This window comes from Ascaphus truei, unplaced genomic scaffold (genome assembly GCF_040206685.1).
Source record: "Ascaphus truei isolate aAscTru1 unplaced genomic scaffold, aAscTru1.hap1 HAP1_SCAFFOLD_377, whole genome shotgun sequence".
Lineage (NCBI taxonomy): Eukaryota > Metazoa > Chordata > Amphibia > Anura > Ascaphidae > Ascaphus > Ascaphus truei.
In genome coordinates, this window is record NW_027456708.1 from 165,333 (window position 1) to 181,126 (window position 15,794).

Sequence of the window (15,794 nt, forward strand, 5' to 3'; positions counted from 1 at the left end):
TCTCACTGTCACTGTCTCTCTCACTGTCACTGTCTCTCTCACTGTCACTGTCTCTCTCACTGTCACTGTCTCTCTCTGTCACTGTCTCTCTCTGTGTCACTGTCTCTCTCTCTCACTGTCTCTCTGTCACTGTCTCTCTCTCTGTCACTGTCTCTCTCTCTGTCACTGTCTCTCTCTACCGTATGTCACTGTCTCTCTCTCTGTCACTGTCTCTCTCTCTGTCACTGTCTCTCTCTCTGTCACTGTCTCTCTCTCTGTCACTGTCTCTCTCTCTGTCACTGTCTCTCTCTCTCTGTCTCTCTCTCTCTGTCTCTCTCTCTCTGTCTCTCTCTCTCTGTCACTGTCTCTCTCTCTCTCTGTCACTGTCTCTCTCTCTCTCTGTCACTGTCTCTCTCTCTCACTGTCTCTCTGTCACTGTCTCTCTCTCTCTGTCACTGTCTCTCTCTCTCTGTCACTGTCTCTCTCTCTCTCTCTCTCTGTCACTGTCTCTCTCTCTCTGTCACTGTCTCTCTCTCTCTCTCTCACTGTCACTGTCTCTCTCTCTCTGTCACTGTCTCTCTCTCTGTCACTGTCTCTCTCTGTCTCTCTCTCTCTCTCACTGTCTGTCTCTCTCTCTGTCACTGTCTCTCTCTCTGTCACTGTCTCTCTCTCTCTGTCACTGTCTCTCTCTCTGTCACTGTCTCTGTCACTGTCTCTCTCTCTCACTGTCACTGTCTCTCTCTCTCACTGTCACTGTCTCTCTCTCTCTGTCACTGTCTCTCTCTGTCTCTCTCTCTCTCTCACTGTCTGTCTCTCTCTCTGTCACTGTCTCTCTCTCTGTCACTGTCTCTCTCTCTGTCACTGTCTCTCTCTCTGTCACTGTCTCTCTCTCTGTCTCTCTCTCTCTGTCACGGTCTCTCTCTGTCACTGTCTCTCTCTGTCACTGTCTCTCTCTCTGTCACTGTCTCTCTCTCTGTCACTGTCTCTCTCTCTGTCACTGTCTCTCTCTCTGTCACTGTCTCTCTCTACCGTATGTCACTGTCTCTCTCTGTCACTGTCTCTCTCTGTCACTGTCTCTCTCTGTCACTGTCTCTCTCTGTCACTGTCTCTCTCTCTCTCTCTGTCACTGTCTCTCTCTCTCTCTCTCACTGTCTCTCTCTCTCTCTCTGTCACTGTCTCTCTCTCTCTCTCTGTCACTGTCACTGTCTCTCTGTCACTGTCTCTCTCTCTCTGTCTCTCTCTGTCTCTCTCTGTCACTGTCTCTCTCTGTCACTGTCTCTCTCTGTCACTGTCTCTCTCTCTGTCACTGTCTCTCTCTCTGTCACTGTCTCTCTCTCTGTCACTGTCTCTCTCTCTGTCACTGTCTCTCTCTCTGTCACTGTCTCTCTCTCTGTCACTGTCTCTCTCTCTGTCACTGTCTCTCTCTCTGTCACTGTCTCTCTCACTGTCACTGTCTCTCTCTCTGTCACTGTCTCTCTCTCTGTCACTGTCTCTCTCTCTGTCACTGTCTCTCTCTCTGTCACTGTCTCTCTCTCTGTCACTGTCTCTCTCTCTGTCACTGTCTCTCTCTCTGTCACTGTCTCTCTCTCTGTCACTGTCTCTCTCTCTGTCACTGTCTCTCTCTCTGTCACTGTCTCTCTCTCTGTCACTGTCTCTCTCACTGTCACTGTCTCTCTCTCTGTCACTGTCTCTCTCTCTGTCACTGTCTCTCTCTCTGTCACTGTCTCTCTCTCTGTCACTGTCTCTCTCTCTGTCACTGTCTCTCTCTCTGTCACTGTCTCTCTCTCTGTCTGTTTCTCTGTGTCCCTGTCTCTGTGTCTCTGTGTCTCTGTCTCTGTGTCTCTGTCTCTCTGTCTCTCTGTCTCACTCACTCAGTCTGTCACCCACTCTCTCTGTGTTATCTTAACTGCCGTATACCTACACCAAAATAACCTATAATGCTTTCTTCCAGATCTGACTCAAGCTTCACGCGGGAGACATCGGAAGACAGGTAGGGAACACCTCCCCTCCAGTATAGTACATTGAGGGACTGCGGATCAGGTAAGATCCCAGGCGGGATTGCTGTTTTAGAAATTGTGAAGAGGGGGCATCCTGACACTGGTTAATGGGTTCAGAATCATTCACATCTGGCTTTTTTTTTGTTCCACACACACACACACACACACACACACACACACACACACACACACGTAACAAGGACTAATGGAAGTAAAGTATAAGTGTAATACAATAAATAAACTGTTAATGTAAAAAAAAAAAAAAAATAATTAATAATATAATTGTGTGTCCCGGTTTTTCATTTTCAAAATCTGGTCACCCTAACCATTATCACCTAACATACAGTGCTCCCACTGCAGCAAGGGATTCTGGGAAATGACATGCAAATGAGCACACAATGTATCACCTTTTCCCTGAAATCCATTTACATGGAACCCGTGTGTGTGTTACATTAGTTGTATTACAGCTTCAGGGGTTATGTCATATCCAGGTTACCTCCTTCATATCAACATTGGCCAAAAGGGAGGAACTGAAGCAGCTTTATTTAAATATAAGGACCATGAGGAGTATACACATCCACATGCAGCAGAAACTATCTTTCCCTAGCACAGTGCCTGGGAAATGTTACTGTCTTGTTTCTAATATACACAGTATGTGACACGTGATCCGTTTTGAAGTCTAAAAACTACAACTCCCATGATCCTCTTAGTGTGAGCATGCGCAGTAGGACACATAGCTGTGACCTGGATGTAGTCAGTGTCTCCACTTCTGGGAAAGAGAAGATGAAGAAATAAAGTGGTACAGGAAGCACACAGGAGCCTTCTCTGTAAGTAACTTACTTTGTATTCAAAGCATCAGAGCAGGTATATGCAAACACGTGGCGTTTCAGGACAGACACGTCCTCTCCTCAGACCATACACCTTACTGCAATAGTGACACTAACAAGTATATACACCCCTAGGGGTTACACAATCACCTCATACCCATCACCTGTGTTTACAGCCGGGCAGCCACTTCAGCCTCAGTACTTCCTGGTTGTTGTCTGACGTCATCGCATCATCTTTGGACACTGATGACGTCACGTAGAGAGTCACACAGGGACAGCTCAGCACACTTACTGAACTGTCAGAAGTCACATTGCATAAGTTACACTTAAGTAACAGTAAAATTAAGCAACATGTATGCACTGTATTGGTGCCATAAAGGATATTTAATGACTATAAATTAGTCTGAAGAGCTGGGAGCTGCCATGCTGATATTTTCTTTCTTAGATGATATTTCTGCCAAAACGAAGGGGTTAAAGCTGAAAAGGAGCAAGTTAAAAGATGGTTCAATGTTATGAGCTCTCAGTCAAAAGCAGCATTATTACACACATGTACAGTATCTGGGCATAAGATAACAAGGCAATCTACAAACCATTAGGAATATATAGGATTAAAAGATGTAACTCCTATTATAGATAGTGCAGACACAGACACATAGGCTAGATCATAAGTGTTATCTAGTAGCTTATTAATAATAGAGTAGACTTAAGTGGGATAAACAGAGTAGTAGAATCCATAGCAGTCGTGGGCCAGAGTGACAGAAATTTAAACCTGTGTCTCTGGTATATCCACCCGCATATATCTGGGTTAATAGTAGGGGCTGACCTTACCCCAGGAACCAGTCTAGTTAAAGTCACAATACTTACTTCGACAGGGAGATTCTGCTGCTGGAGAAGCCCCATGAGACAGGACCAGGCTCGGGAGCGAGTACACGTCAGTGGAACGCATCTTAATATATAAAATCGAAGGTTGGTACTAGCTGCGGTGAATCTGATTGGTCCTCAGCCTCTGGCCAATCAGATTGGTGGGTCTGACGTCACCCAACTGCCACTCTCTTCCCCCTCGGCCACACACACACACACACTCTGTCCTCTCCCCCCCCATCACACTCACCTCCCTCCCCGGCGCTCACTCCTGTCGCTCACTCCCCTCCCTCCCCAGCAGGGGGACAGGCAGTGGCCAGGCAGCCTGCAGCTGCCTCGCGGCGCAGAGTGCCTAAGATGGCAGCGCCCGGAAGGACCCCCTTCCTCCCTCGCGGCGCCGAGTGCCTAGCCTCAACTGCCGCACACACCACCACACACACACACACCACCTCCCGCCCAAACCGCCGCCTCACACCCCTACGCCTCCAGCCTCCCCTCCACACAGCACCACACACACCACCTCCCGCCTGCCCTCCCTCACCCCTGTGCCTCCGGACGGGAGGGGGCGGAACGGACGGCCGGGAGGGGGCGGAACGGACGGCCGGGAGGGGGCGGAACGGACGGCCGGGAGGGGGCGGAACGGACGGCCGGGAGGGGGCGGAACGGATGGCCGGGAGGGGGCGGAACGGACGGCCGGGAGGGGGCGGAACGGACAGCCGGGAGGGGGCGGAACAAACGGCCGGGAGGGGGCGGAACGGACGGCCGGGAGGGGGCGGAACGGCCGGCCGGAAGGGGGCAGCCCACCCCCCCTCTCCCGTACCACACCACCCCACCTCACCCGTACCACACCAGCCCCCCTCCCCCGTACAACACCACCCCCCCTCACCCGTACAACACCACCCCCCTCATCCGTACGGTGTGGCGCCACACAGAACTGCGGGGGGTGGGGCCTGCGCCCGAAAAGGGCGCCGCACGGAACTGCGGGGGGGCGGGGCCTGCGCCCGAGAAGGGCGCCGGGGCTGAGACCGTGTGACGGTGTGTGAGTGTGACGGTGTGTGAGTGTGTGACGGTGTGTGACGGTGTGTGTTTGTGTGACAGTGTGTCCACCCTCCTGTCCACTGTCCCCCCCCCTCCTGTCGACTGTCCCCCCATCTGTCCACTGTCGTCCCCCCCCATCTGTCCACTGTCGTCTCCCCCCATGTCCACTGTCGTCGTCCCCCTCCTGTCCACTGTCGTCGTCCCCCTCCTGTCCACTGTCGTCGTCCCCCTCCTGTCCACTGTCGTCGTCCCCCTCCTGTCCACTGTCGTCGTCCCCCTCCTGTCCACTGTCGTCGTCCCCCTCCTGTCCACTGTCGTCGTCCCCCTCCTGTCCACTGTCGTCGTCCCCCTCCTGTCCACTGTCGTCGTCCCCCTCCTGTCCACTGTCGTCGTCCCCCTCCTGTCCACTGTCGTCGTCCCCCTCCTGTCCACTGTCGTCGTCCCCCTCCTGTCCACTGTCGTCGTCCCCCTCCGGTCCACTGTCGTCGTCCCCCTCCTGTCCACTGTCGTCGTCCCCCTCCTGTCCACTGTCGTCGTCCCCCTCCTGTCCACTGTCGTCGTCCCCCTCCTGTCCACTGTCGTCGTCCCCCCTCTCCTGTCCACTGTCGTCGTCCCCCCTCTCCTGTCCACTGTCGTCGTCCCCCCTCTCCTGTCCACTGTCGTCGTCCCCCCTCTCCTGTCCACTCGTCGTCCCCCCTCTCCTGTCCACTGTCGTCGTCCCCCCTCTCCTGTCCACTGTCGTCGTCCCCCCTCTCCTGTCCACTGTCGTCGTCCCCCCTCTCCTGTCCACTGTCGTCGTCCCCCCTCTCCTGTCCACTGTCGTCGTCCCCCCTCTCCTGTCCACTGTCGTCGTCCCCCCTCTCCTGTCCACTGTCGTCGTCCCCCCTCTCCTGTCCACTGTCGTCGTCCCCCCTCTCCTGTCCACTGTCGTCGTCCCCCCCTCTCCTGTCCACTGTCGTCGTCCCCCCTCCTGTCCACTGCCCCCCCCTCCTGTCCACTTCCCCCCCCCTCCTGTCCACTTCCCCCCCCTCCTGTCCACTTCCCCCCCCTCCTGTCCACTGTCCCCCCCTCTTGTCCACCCCTCCTGTCCACTGTCCCCCCCTCCTGTCCACTGTCCCCCCTCTCCTGTCCACTGCCCCCCCTCCTGTCCACTGCCCCCCCTCCTGTCCACTCCCCCCCCCTCCTGTCCACTCCCCCCCCTCCTGTCCACTCCCCCCCCCTCCTGTCCACTTCCCCCCCCTCCTGTCCACTGTCCCCCCCTCTTGTCCACCCCTCCTGTCCACTGTCCCCCCCTCCTGTCCACTGTCCCCCTCTCCTGTCCACTGTCCCCCCCCTCCCGTCCACTATCCCCCCCTCCCGTCCACTGTCCCCCCCCTCCTGTCCACTGCCCCCCTCCTGTCCACTGCCCCCCTCCTGTCCACTGCCCCCCTCCTGTCCACTGACCCCCTCCTGTCCACTGACCCCCTCCTGTCCACTGACCCCCTCCTGTCCACTGACCCCCTCCTGTCCACTGACCCCCTCCTGTCCACTGACCCCCTCCTGTCCACTGCCCCCCCTCCTGTCCACTGCCCCCCCTCCTGTCCACTGCCCCCCCTCCTGTCCACTGCCCCCCCTCCTGTCCACTGCCCCCCCCTCCTGTACACTGCCCCCCCTCCTGTACACTGCCCCCCCCTCCTGTACACTGCCCCCCCCTCTTGTCCACTGCCCCCCCCTCTTGTCCACTGCCCCCCCCATCTTGTCCACTGCCCCCCCCTCTTGTCCACTGCCCCCCCCTCTTGTCCACTGCCCCCCCCCTCTTGTCCACTGCCCCCCCTCCTGTCCACTGCCCACCCCTCCTGTCTACTGCCCACCCTCCTGTCCACTGTCCCCCCCTCCTGTCCACTGTCCTGTCCACTGTCCCCCCCCTCTTGTCCACTGTCCCCCCCTCTTGTCCACTGTCCCCCCCTCTTGTCCACTGCCCCCCCTCTTGTCCACTGCCCCCCCCTCTTGTCCACTGCCCCCCTCTTGTCCACTGCCCCCCCCCTCTTGTCCACTGCCCCCCCCCCTCTTGTCCACTGCCCCCCCCCCTCTTGTCCACTGCCCCCCCCCTCTTGTCCACTGTCCCCCCCCTCTTGTCCACTGTCCCCCCCCTCTTGTCCACTGTCCCCCCCCTCTTGTCCACTGTCCCCCCCCTCTTGTCCACTGTCCCCCCCCCCCTCTTATCCACTGTCCCCCCCTTCTTGTCCACTATCCCCCCCTCCTGTCCACTGTCCCCCCCTCTCCTGTCCACTGTCCCCCCCTCTCCTGTCCACTGTCCCCCCCTCTCCTGTCCACTGTCCCCCCCTCTCCTGTCCACTGTCCCCCCTCTCCTTTCCACTGTCCCCCCTCTCCTGTCCACTGTCCCCCCCTCCTGTCCACTGTCCCCCCTCCTGTCCACTGTCCCCCCTCCTGTCCACTGTCCCCCCCTCTCCTGTCCACTGTCCCCCCTCTCCTATCCACTGTCCCCCCCTCTCCTTTCCACTGTCCCTCCTCTCCTGTCCACTGTCCCCCCCTCTCTTGTCCACTGTCCCCCCTCCTGTCCACTGTCCCCCCCTCCTGTCCACTGCACCCCCTCCTGTCCACTGCCCCCCCTCCTGTCCACTGTCCCCCCCCTCCTGTCCACTGTCCCCCCCCTCCTGTCCACTGTCCCCCCCCTCCTGTCCACTGTCCCCCCCCTCCTGACCACTGTCCCCCCCCCTCCTGTCCACTGTCCCCCCCTCCTGTCCACTGTCCCCCCCCTCCTGTCCACTGTCCCCCCCTCTCCTGTCCACTGTCCCCCTATCCTGTCCACTGCCCCCCCTCCTGTCCACTGCCCCCCCCTCCTGTCCACTGCCCCCCCTCCTGTCCACTGCCCCCCCCTCCTGTCCACTGCCCCCCCCCTGTCCACTGCCCCCTCCTGTCCACTGCCCCCCCTCCTGTCCACTGCCCCCCCCCTCCTGTCCACTGTCCCCCCCTCCTGTCCACTGTCCTGTCCACTGTCCCCCCCTCCTGTCCACTGTCCCCCCCCTCCTGTCCACTGTCCCCCCTCCTGTCCACTGTCCCCCCCTCCTGTCCACTGTCCCCCCCCTCCTGTCCACTGTCCCCCCCCTCCTGTCCACTGTCCCCCCCTCCTGTCCACTGTCCCCCCCCTCCTGTCCACTGTCCCCCCCTCCTGTCCACTGTCCCCCCCTCCTGTCCACTGTCCCCCCCTCTTGTCCACTGTCCCCCCCTCTTGTCCACTGTCCCCCCTCCTGTCCACTGTCCTGTCCACTGTCCCCCCCTCCTGTCCACTGTCCCCCCTCTCCTGTCCACTGTCCCCCCCTCTCCTGTCCACTGTCCCCCCCCTCTCCTGTCCACTGTCCTCCCCTCTCCTGTCCACTGTCCTCCCCTCTCCTGTCCACTGTCCCCCCCCTCCTGTCCACTGTCCCCCCTCCTGTCCACTGTCCCCCCTCCTGTCCACTGTCCCCCCCTCTCCTGTCCACTGTCCCCCCCCTCTCCTGTCCACTGTCCCCCCCCTCCTGTCCACTGTCCCCCCCTCTCCTGTCCACTGTCCCCCCTCTCCTGTCCACTGTCCCCCCCCCTCCTGTCCACTGTCCCCCCTCCTGTCCACTGTCCCCCCCTCCTGTCCACTGTCCCCCCACTCCTGTCCACTGTCCCCCCACTCCTGTCCACTGTCCCCCCACTCCTGTCCACTGTCCCCCCCCCTCCTGTCCACTGTCCCCCCCCTCATGTCCACTGTCCCCCCCTCATGTCCACTGTCCCCCACCCTCCTGTCCACTATCCCCCCCTCCTGTCCGCCCCTCCTGTCCACTGTCCCCCCCTCCTGTCCACTGCCCACCCCTCCTGTCTACTGCCCACCCTCCTGTCCACTGTCCCCCCCTCTCCTGTCCACTGTCCCCCTCTCCTATCCACTGTCCCCCCCTCTACTGTCCACTGTCCCCCCTCTCCTTTCCACTGTCCCTCCTCTCCTGTCCACTGTCCCCCCCTCTCTTGTCCACTGTGCCCCCCCTCCTGTCCACTGCCCCCCCCTCCTGTCCACTGTCCCACCCCTCCTGTCCACTGTCCCCCCCCTCCTGTCCACTGTCCCCCCCCTCCTGTCCACTGTCCCCCCCCCTCCTGTCCACTGTCCCCCCCCTCCTGTCCACTGTCCCCCCCTCCTGTCCACTGTCCCCCCCTCCTGTCCACCCCTCCTGTCCACTGTCCCCCCCTCCTGTCCACTGTCCCCCCCCTCCTGTCCACTGTCCCCCCCTCTCCTGTCCACTGTCCCCCCCTCTCCTGTCCACTGTCCCCCCCTCTCCTGTCCACTACCCCCCTCCTGTCCACTGTCCCCCCCTCCTGTCCACTGTCCCCCCCACTCCTGTCCACTGTCCCCCCACTCCTGTCCACTGCCCCCCCCCTCCTGTCCACTATCCCCCCCTCCTGTCCACTGTCCCCCCCTCCTGTCCACTGTCCCCCCCTCCTGTCCACTGTCCCCCCCCTCCTGTCCACTGTCCCCCCCCTCCTGTCCACTGTCCCCCCCTCCTGTCCACTGTCCCCCCCTCCTGTCCACTGTCCCCCCTCATGTCCACTGTCCCCAACCCTCCTGTCCACTATCCCCCCCTCCTGTCCACCCCTCCTGTCCACTGTCCCCCCCTCCTGTCCACTGTCCCCCCTCTTGTCCACTGTCCCCCCCTCTTGTCCACTGTCCCCCCCTCTTGTCCACTGTCCCCCCCTCTTGTCCACTGTCCCCCCCCTCTTGTCCACTGTCCCCCCCCTCTTGTCCACTGTCCCCCCCCTCTTGTCCACTGTCCCCCCCCTCTTGTCCACTGTCCCCCCCCTCTTGTCCACTGTCCCCCCTCTTGTCCACTGTCCCCCCCTCTTGTCCACTGTCCCCCCCTCTCCTGTCCACTGTCCCCCCCTCTCCTGTCCACTGTCCCCCCCTCTCCTGTCCACTGTCCCCCCCTCTCCTGTCCACTGTCCCCCCCTCTCCTGTCCACTGTCCCCCCCTCTCCTGTCCACTGTCCCCCCTCTCCTGTCCACTGTCCCCCCCTCTCCTGTCCACTGTCCCCCCCTCTCCTGTCCACTGTCCCCCCCCTCTCCTGTCCACTGCCCCCCCCTCTCCTGTCCACTGTCCCCCCTCTCCTGTCCACTGTCCCCCCCTCTCCTGTCCACTGTCCCCACCCTCCTGTCCACTGTCCCCCCCTCCTGTCCACTGTCCCCCTCCTGTCCACTGTCCCCCCTCCTGTCCACTGCCCTCCCCTCTCCTGTCCACTGTCCCCCCTCTCCTGTCCACTGTCCCCCCTCTCCTGTCCACTGTCCCCCCTCCTGTCCACTGTCCCCCCCTCCTGTCCACTGTCCCCCCCGCCTGTCCACTGTCCCCCCTCTCCTGTCCACTGTCCCCCCTCTTCTGTCCACTGCCCCCCCTCCTGTCCACTGCCACCCCCTCTTGTCCACTGCCACCCCCTCTTGTCCACTGCCCCCCCCTCCTGTCCACTGCCCCCCTCCTGTCCACTGCCCCCCCCCTGTCTACTGCCCCCCCCTCCTGTCCACTGTCCTGTCCACTGTCCCCCCCTCCTGTCCACTGTCCCCCCCTCCTGTCCACTGTCCTGTCCACTGTCCCCCCCTCCTGTCCACTGTCCCCCCCTCCTGTCCACTGTCCTGTCCACTGTCCCCCCCCTCCTGTCCACTGTCCCCCCTCCTGTCCACTGTCCCCCCTCCTGTCCACTGTCCCCCCTCCTGTCCACTGTCCCCCCCTCCTGTCCACTGTCCCCCCCTCCTGTCCACTGTCGCCCCTCCTGTCCACTGCCCCCCCCTCCTGTCCACTGTCCCCCCCTCCTGTCCACTGTCCCCCCCCTCTTGTCCACTGTCCCCCCCTCCTGTCCACTGTCCTGTCCACTGTCCCCCCCTCCTGTCCACTGTCCCCCCTCCTGTCCACTGTCCCCCCCCTCCTGTCCACTGTCCCCCCCCTCCTGTCCACTGTCCCCCCCCTCTTGTCCACTGTCCCCCCCCTCTTGTCCACTGTCCCCCCCTCTCCTGTCCACTGTCCCCCCCTCTCCTGTCCACTGTCCCCCCCTCTCCTGTCCACTGTCCCCCCCTCTCCTGTCCACTGTCCCCCCCCTCTCCTGTCCACTGTCCCCCCTCTCCTGTTCACTGTCCCCCCTCTCCTGTCCACTGTCCCCCCCTCTCCTGTCCACTGTCCCCCCCTCTCCTGTCCACCCTCTCCTGTCCACTGTCCCCCCCTCTCCTGTCCACTGTCCCCCCCTCTCCTGTCCACTGTCCCCCCCTCTCCTGTCCACTGCCCCCCCCTCTCCTGTCCACTGCCCCCCCCTCTCCTGTCCACTGTCCCCCCCTCTCCTGTCCACTGTCCCCCCTCTCCTGTCCACTGTCCCCCCCTCTCCTGTCCACTGTCCCCCCCTCTCCTGTCCACTTCTCCCCCTCCTGTCCACTGTCCCCCCCCTCCTGTCCACTGTCCCCCCCCTCCTGTCCACTGTCCCCCCCCTCCTGTCCACTGTCCCCCCCTCCTGTCCACTGTCCCCCCCTCTCCTGTCCACTGTCCCCCCCTCCTGTCCACTGTCCCCCCTCTCCTTTCCACTGTCCCCCCTCTCTTGTCCACTGTCCCCCCTCTCTTGTCCACTGTCCCCCCCCTCTTGTCCACTGTCCCCCCCCTCTCCTGTCCACTGTCCCCCCCTCTCCTGTCCACTGTCCCCCCCTCTCCTGTCCACTGTCCCCCCTCTCCTGTCCACTGTCCCCCCCTCTCCTGTCCACTGTCCCCCCCCTCTCCTGTCCACTGTCCCCCCCTCTCCTGTCCACCCTCTCCTGTCCACTGTCCCCCCCTCTCCTGTCCACTGTCCCCCCCTCTCCTGTCCACTGTCCCCCCCTCTCCTGTCCACTGTCCCCCCCTCTCCTGTCCACTGTCCCCCCCTCTCCTGTCCACTGTCCCCCCCTCTCCTGTCCACTGTCCCCCCCTCTCCTGTCCACTGTCCCCCCCTCTCCTGTCCACTGTCCCCCCCTCTCCTGTCCACTGTCCCCCCCTCTCCTGTCCACTGTCCCCCCTCTCCTGTCCACTGTCCCCCCCTCTCCTGTCCACTGTCCCCCCCTCTCCTGTCCACTTCCCCCCCCCTCCTGTCCACTGTCCCCCCCCTCCTGTCCACTGTCCCCCCCCTCCTGTCCACTGTCCCCCCCTCTCCTGTCCACTGTCCCCCCCTCCTGTCCACTGTCCCCCCTCTCCTTTCCAGTGTCCCCCCTCTCTTGTCCACTGTCCCCCCTCTCTTGTCCACTGTCCCCCCCCTCTTGTCCACTGTCCCCCCCCTCTTGTCCACTGTCCCCCCCCTCTTGTCCACTGTCCCCCCCCCTCCTGTCCACTGTCCCCCCCCTCCTGTCCACTGTCCCCCCTCCTGTCCACTGTCCCCCACTCCTGTCCACTGTCCCCCCACTCCTGTCCACTGTCCCCCCTCCTGTCCACTGTCCCCCCCTCTCCTGTCCACTGTCCCCCCCTCTCCTGTCCACTGTCCCCCCCTCTCCTGTCCACTGTCCCCCCTCCCCTGTCCACTGCCCCCCTCCCCTGTCCACTGCCACCCCCTCCTGTCCACTGTCCCCCCCTCCTGTCCACTGTCCCCCCCTCCTGTCCACTGTCCCCCCCTCCTGTCCACTGTCCCCCCCTCCTGTCCACTGTCCCCCCCCTCCTGTCCACTGTCCCCCCCCCTCCTGTCCACTGTCCCCCCCTCCTGTCCACTGTCCCCCCCTCCTGTCCACTGTCCCCCCCTCCTGTCCACTGTCCCCCCCTCCTGTCCACCCCTCCTGTCCACTGTCCCCCCCTCTCCTGTCCACTGTCCCCCCCTCTCCTGTCCACTGTCCCCCCTCTCCTGTCCACTGCCCCCCCTCCTGTCCACTGCCCCCCCCCTCCTGTCCACTGCCACCCCTCCTATCCACTGTCCCCCCCTCCTGTCCACTGTCCCCCCTCCTGTCCACTGTCCCCCCTCCTGTCCACTGTCCCCCCTCCTGTCCACTGTCCCCCCCTCCTGTCCACTGTCCCCCCCCTCCTGTCCACTGTCCCCCCCCCTCCTGTCCACTGTCCCCCCTCCTGTCCACTGTCCCCCCCCTCCTGTCCACTGTCCCCCCCTCCTGTCCACTGTCCCCCCCCTCTTGTCCACTGTCCCCCCCTCCTGTCCACTGTCCCGTCCACTGTCCCCCCCTCCTGTCCACTGTCCCCCCTCCTGTCCACTGTCCCCCCCTCCTGTCCACTGTCCCCCCCTCCTGTCCACTGTCCCCCCCCTCCTGTCCACTGTCCCCCCCCTCCTGTCCACTGTCCCCCCCCTCCTGTCCACTGTCCCCCCCCTCCTGTCCACTGTCCCCCCCCTCCTGTCCACTGTCCCCCCCCTCTTGTCCACTGTCCCCCCCTCCTGTCCACTGTCCCCCCCTCCTGTCCACTGTCCTGTCCACTGTCCCCCCCCTCTTGTCCACTGTCCCCCCCTCTCCTGTCCACTGTCCCCCCTCTCCTGTCCACTGTCCCCCCCTCTCCTGTCCACTGTCCCCCCCTCTCCTGTCCACTGTCCCCCCCTCTCCTGTCCACTGTCCCCCCCTCTCCTGTCCACTGTCCCCCCCTCTCCTGTCCACTGTCCCCCCCTCTCCTGTCCACCCTCTCCTGTCCACTGTCCCCCCCTCTCCTGTCCCCCCTCTCCTGTCCACTGTCCCCCCCTCTCCTGTCCACTGTCCCCCCCTCTCCTGTCCACTGTCCCCCCTCTCCTGTCCACTGTCCCCCCCTCTCCTGTCCACTGTCCCCCCCTCTCCTGTCCACTGCCCCCCCCCTCCTGTCCACTGTCCCCCCCCTCCTGTCCACTGTCCCCCCCCTCCTGTCCACTGTCCCCCCCCTCCTGTCCACTGTCCCCCCCCTCCTGTCCACTGTCCCCCCCTCCTGTCCACTGTCCCCCCCTCTCCTGTCCACTGTCCCCCCCTCCTGTCCACTGTCCCCCCTCTCCTTTCCACTGTCCCCCCTCTCTTGTCCACTGTCCCCCCTCTCTTGTCCACTGTCCCCCCCCTCTTGTCCACTGTCCCCCCCTCTTGTCCACTGTCCCCCCCCTCTTGTCCACTGTCCCCCCCCTCCTGTCCACTGTCCCCCCCTCCTGTCCACTGTCCCCCACTCCTGTCCACTGTCCCCCCACTCCTGTCCACTGTCCCCCCCCCTCCTGTCCACTGTCCCCCCCCTCCTGTCCACTGTCCCCCCCCTCCTGTCCACTGTCCCCCCCTCCTGTCCACTGTCCCCCCCTCCTGTCCACTGTCCCCCCCTCCTGTCCACTGTCCCCCCCTCTCCTGTCCACTGTCCCCCCCTCTCCTGTCCACTGTCCCCCCCTCTCCTGTCCACTGTCCCCCCTCCCCTGTCCACTGCCCCCCCTCCCCTGTCCACTGTCCCCCCCTCCTGTCCACTGTCCCCCCCTCCTGTCCACTGTCCCCCCCTCCTGTCCACTGTCCCCCCCTCCTGTCCACTGTCCCCCCCCCTCCTGTCCACTGTCCCCCCCCTCCTGTCCACGGTCCCCCCCTCCTGTCCACTGTCCCCCCCTCCTGTCCACTGTCCCCCCCTCCTGTCCACCCCTCCTGTCCACTGTCCCCCCCTCCTGTCCACTGTCCCCCCCTCTCCTGTCCACTGTCCCCCCTCTCCTGTCCACTGCCCCCCCTCCTGTCCACTGCCCCCCCCTCCTGTCCACTGCCACCCCCTCTTGTCCACTGCCCCCCCTCCTGTCCACTGCCCCCCCTCCTGTCCACTGCCCCCCCTCCTGTCCACTGCCCCCCCTCCTGTCCACTGCCCCCCCTCCTGTCCACTGCCCCCCCTCCTGTCCACTGCCCCACCCCTACTGTCCACTGTCCCCCCCTCCTGTCCACTGTCCCCCCCTCCTGTCCACTGTCCCCCCCTCCTGTCCACTGTCCTGTCCACTGTCCCCCCCTCTTGTCCACTGTCCCCCCCTCTTGTCCACTGTCCCTCCCCTCTTGTCCACTGTCCCCCCCCTCTTGTCCACTGTCCCCCCCCTCTTGTCCACTGTGTCCCCCTGCTGTCCACTGTGTCCCCCTGCTGTCCACTGTGTCCCCCTGCTGTCCACTGTGTCCCCCTGCTGTCCACTGTGTCCCCCTGCTGTCCACTGTGTCCCCCTGCTGTCCACTGTGTCCCCCTGCTGTCCACTGTGTCCCCCTGCTGTCCACTGTGTCCCCCTGCTGTCCACTGTGTCCCCCTGCTGTCCACTGTGTCCCCCTGCTGTCCACTGTGTCCCCCTGCTGTCCACTGTGTCCCCCTGCTGTCCACTATCCCCCCCTCCTGTCCACTGTCCCCCCCTCCTGTCCACTGTCCCCCCCTCCTGTCCACTGTCCCCCCCTCCTGTCCACTGTCCCCCCCTCCTGTCCACTGTCCCCCCCTCCTGTCCACTGTCCCCCCCTCCTGTTCACTGCCCCCCCTCCTGTTCACTGCCCCCCCTCCTGTTCACTGTCCCCCCTCCTGTTCACTGTCCCCCCTCCTGTTCACTGTCCCCCCTCCTGTTCACTGTCCCCCTCCTCCTGTCCACTGTCTCCCCCCCTCCTGTCCACTGTCTCCCTCCCTCCTATCCACTGTCTCCCTCCCTCCTGTCCACTGTCTCCCCCCCTCCTGTCCACTGTCCCCCCTCCTGTCCACTGTCCCCCCTCCTGTCCACTGTCCCCCCCCCTCCTGTCCACTGTCCCCCCCTCCTGTCCACTGTCCCCCCCCTCCTGTCCACTGTCCCCCCCCCTCCTGTCCACTGTCCCCCCCTCTCCTGTCCACTGTCCCCCCCTCTCCTGTCCACTGTCCCCCCCTCTCCTGTCCACTGTCCCCCCCTCTCCTGTCCACCCTCTCCTGTCCACTGTCCCCCCCTCTCCTGTCCACTGTCCCCCCCTCTCCTGTCCACTGTCCCCCCCTCTCCTGTCCACTGTCCCCCCCTCTCCTGTCCACTGTCCCCCCCCTCCTGTCCACTGTCCCCCCCCTCCTGTCCACTGTCCCCCCCCCTCCTGTCCACTGTCCCCCCCCTCCTGTCCACTGTCCCCCCCCTCCTGTCCACTGTCCCCCCCCTCCTGTCCACTGTCCCCCCCCTCCTGTCCACTGTCCCCCCCTCCTGTCCACTGT

General features: G+C 63.2%; 1 protein-coding gene across 4 annotated transcripts in view; it reads left to right on the top strand.

Annotated features, from left to right (window-relative positions):
- The window catches only part of LOC142483865 (uncharacterized), a 207,538-nt gene that overhangs the window by 129,552 nt on the left and 62,192 nt on the right, over nt 1–15,794 (top strand). The window contains exon 1 of one of the 4 annotated variants that reach the window (XM_075583791.1): nt 2,713–2,803. The exons of 2 other annotated variants lie outside the window; for them this stretch is intronic. The gene's annotated coding sequence lies outside the window, so the exon portion shown is untranslated. Of the gene's footprint in view, nt 1–2,712; nt 2,804–3,681; nt 3,770–15,794 lie in introns of those variants that run through there. One more of the 4 variants, XM_075583790.1, reaches the window with a different exon arrangement.